The sequence below is a fragment of the Pseudophryne corroboree genome, unplaced genomic scaffold (genome assembly GCF_028390025.1).
Source record: "Pseudophryne corroboree isolate aPseCor3 unplaced genomic scaffold, aPseCor3.hap2 scaffold_142, whole genome shotgun sequence".
Lineage (NCBI taxonomy): Eukaryota > Metazoa > Chordata > Amphibia > Anura > Myobatrachidae > Pseudophryne > Pseudophryne corroboree.
The window spans coordinates 1,036,621-1,039,843 of NW_026968046.1; the positions used below are offsets into that span (position 1 = coordinate 1,036,621).

At 36.7% G+C, this 3,223-nt stretch overlaps 1 non-coding gene across 1 annotated transcript; it reads right to left on the reverse strand.

Annotated features, from left to right (window-relative positions):
- Positions 1-2,655: 2,655 nt before the first annotated feature.
- LOC134996426 (U1 spliceosomal RNA) lies at positions 2,656-2,818 on the reverse strand. Its single transcript, XR_010199123.1, has one exon. It is a non-coding gene; the product is annotated as a U1 spliceosomal RNA (small nuclear RNA).
- Between the last annotated feature and the right edge of the window lie 405 nt (positions 2,819-3,223).

Genomic DNA, 3,223 nt, shown 5'->3' on the forward strand with positions numbered 1-3,223 from the left:
GAGTTTTTGTAAGATGTTCCTTCCATCAACCAATGAAGAAACACATTGGTACTTTCCCATGATGAGTGAGTGCTTCAGGATCTCTTGCACTTACATGTGCAGCAAAGGACTACAATGGAAGCATGCTGGGCCTATAACCCAGAGGTAGGCAGATTGCAACTGTCCTCTGCTATATGCATTTTTTTTGTTAATTAAAGTAATCCAAAACTGGGATTGATATTTTGGCTCTTTTATTTTTACTTAAAGTACAATAACTTTTACTGTTTTAATTTGTTTTAATAGTATATTGACAGTATTGTTTTCTTTCAAAAATCCACTTAATTTTCTTTACCCTATTATTAAAATGGTAATTGACAAAAACAAACTACATTGTCACCAGAAGAGCAATACAAAATGTACAAGTGATATATTAAAATCATCTTTTCAGCTTGAATTTCAATGATGCATTGAGGTAACGATTTTGTGAGAAACATCTTCACCCTTAAATAAAGATTTTCTTAATTCCCTACCTGTGTGCTAATTAGATATCACCTTGTTTTCACATTAAACAGACTTTCACATGAGAAAGCAGCAAGGATGCAGTGGCGTTAATGTTTCCTGGTGTCAACCTGTATTATTTCAGTAGACATTGAAATGAGGATGCATCTTGCTGCCTTTCCAATGAAGCAAGTTTAATTTAGTAATAGGTTAAAAACCATCCCTACAAAGGTGTTAATCAGAGACTTGGCTTTGTGGACACTTTTCAGAGAACAAATTTGTTAGCATAAAAATAAAGCCAGAAAATGAAGAGCTGTTTAATCACTCAATTGGATTTTTCTGCCAGCATTTTTCTTTTTCTCTGCAACCCACTGCTAAATTGTGCTTCCTAGCTGTTTTTTTTATAAAATCACTTAATCAAATCTAACTCTGATTACATCAGAGAAGGCCAGGTACCCTACACCATAAGAGGGGGTTTGAAATTTTGACTTGTCTACTTAAAGATCACCGAAATCTGATAACAAGGTCAATTACGTCCCTGGGTGGGATTGAACCACCAACCTTTTGGTTAATAGCCTTATACACTAACTGATTGCGCCACAGCGACACTTTTCAAAAGTACATACTGACAAAGGCTAATAAGCATTCATCTAGAACGTTTCCTAGAAACATTTTAAAAAGTCAATAATGTGGAGAGTTTTTGTAAGATGTTTCTTCCATCAACCAATGAAGAAACACATTGGTACTTTCCTATGATGAGTGAGTGCTTCAGGATCTCTTGCACTTACATGTGCAGCAGAGTACTGTAATGGAAGCATGCTGGGTCCATAACCCAGAGGTAGGCAGATTGAAACTATCCTCTGCTATATGCATTGTTTTTATTAATTAAAGTAATCCAAAACTGGGATTGATATTTTTGCTCTTTTATTTTTACTTAAAGTACAATAACTTTTACCATTTTAATTTGTTTTAATAGTATATTGACAGTATTGTTTTCTTTCAAAAATCCAATTAATTTTCTTTACCCGATTATTAAAATGGTAATTGACAAAAACAATCTACATTGTCACCAGAAGAGCAGTACAAAATGTACAAGTGATATATTAAAATCATCTTTCCAGCTTGAATTTCAATGATGCCTTGGTGCAACAATTTTGTGAGAAACATCTTCACCCATAAAGAAAGATTTTCTTAATTCCTTACCTGTGTGCTGATTAGATATCACCTTGTTTTCACATTAAACAGACTTCCCCATGAGGAAGCAGCAAGGATGCAGTGACGTTTATGTTTCCTGGTGTCAACCTGTATTATTTCAGTAGACATTGAAATGAGGATGCATCTTGCTGCCTTTCCAATGAAGCAAGTTTAATTCAGTAATAGGTGAAAAACCATTCCTACAAAGGTGTTAATCAGAGACTTGGCTTTGTGGACACTTTTCAGAGAGCAAATTTGTTAGCATAAACATAAAATCAGAAAATAAAGAGCTGTTTAATCACTCAATTGGACTTTTCTGCCAGCATAATTTTTTTTCTCTGCAACCCACTGCTAAATTGTGCTTCCTAGCTGTTTTTTATAAAATCACTTAATCAAATCTAATTCTGATTACATCAGAGAAGGCCGGGTACCCTACACCATAAGAGGGGGTTTGAAATTTTGACTTGTCTACTTAAAGATCACCAAAATCTGATAACAAGGTCTATTACGTCCCTGGGTGGGATTGAATCACCAACCTTTAGGTTAATAGCCATACACACTAACTGATTGCGCCACAGCGACACTTTGCAAAAGTACATACTGACAAAGGCTAATAAGCATTCATCTAGAACGTTTCCTAGAAAAACTTTAAAAAGTCAATAATCTGGAGAATTTTTGTAAGAAACACATTGGTACATTCCCATGATGAGTGAGTGCTTCAGGATCTCTTGCACTTACATGGGCTATTAACCAAAAGGTTCCCACCCAGTGATGTAATTGACCTTGTGATCAGATTTTGGTGATCTTTAAGTAGACAAGTCAAAATTTCAAACCCCCTCTTATGGTGTAGGGTACCTGGCCTTCTCTGACGTAATCAGAGTTAGATTTAATTAAGGTGCACAAGGGAATAGAAGGGAGCGGTTTAAGAAAAGAGAAGTGGAAACAGACAGCAAACTAGGCTGGAGAGAGACCTGAGACAAAGAGATCTGAATTATACGAGAGCCGACCAGGGGAAACACAAATTATGCAGTCAAGTTTCCCACATTTGGGGAAATCGCAGGAGCAGCACACCCAGAGTGCAATGGGTGAGCCTTTCCCTGGGAGAAGCACCTTCCTGATCATAGTATCTCACCTGGCAGGTAAGTAGGAGTTGGGCTAGTGCTGGGGAGGGTCGCTGCTCGGGTACCCCCCTGTCAAGTGAAGGAGATCCAACTGAGGCAGCACAAGGGAACTCTCGAAAGAAGATCAAGGCTAGAGGAAGATCTGAGACAAAGAAATCTGACTTTTACCAGAGCTGACCAGAGGAAAGCACAAACACAGTACCCCACTACCACCAGGAAACATTAACGCCACTGCATCCTTGCTGCTTTCTCATGTGGAAGTCTATTTAATGTGAAAACAAGGTGATATCTAATTAGCACACAGAAAAGAAAATTAAGTGAATTTTTGAAAGAAAACAATACTGTCAATATACTATTAAAACAAATTAAAATGGTAAAAGTTATTGTACTTTAAGTAAAAATAAAAGAGCAAAAATATCAATCCCAGTTTT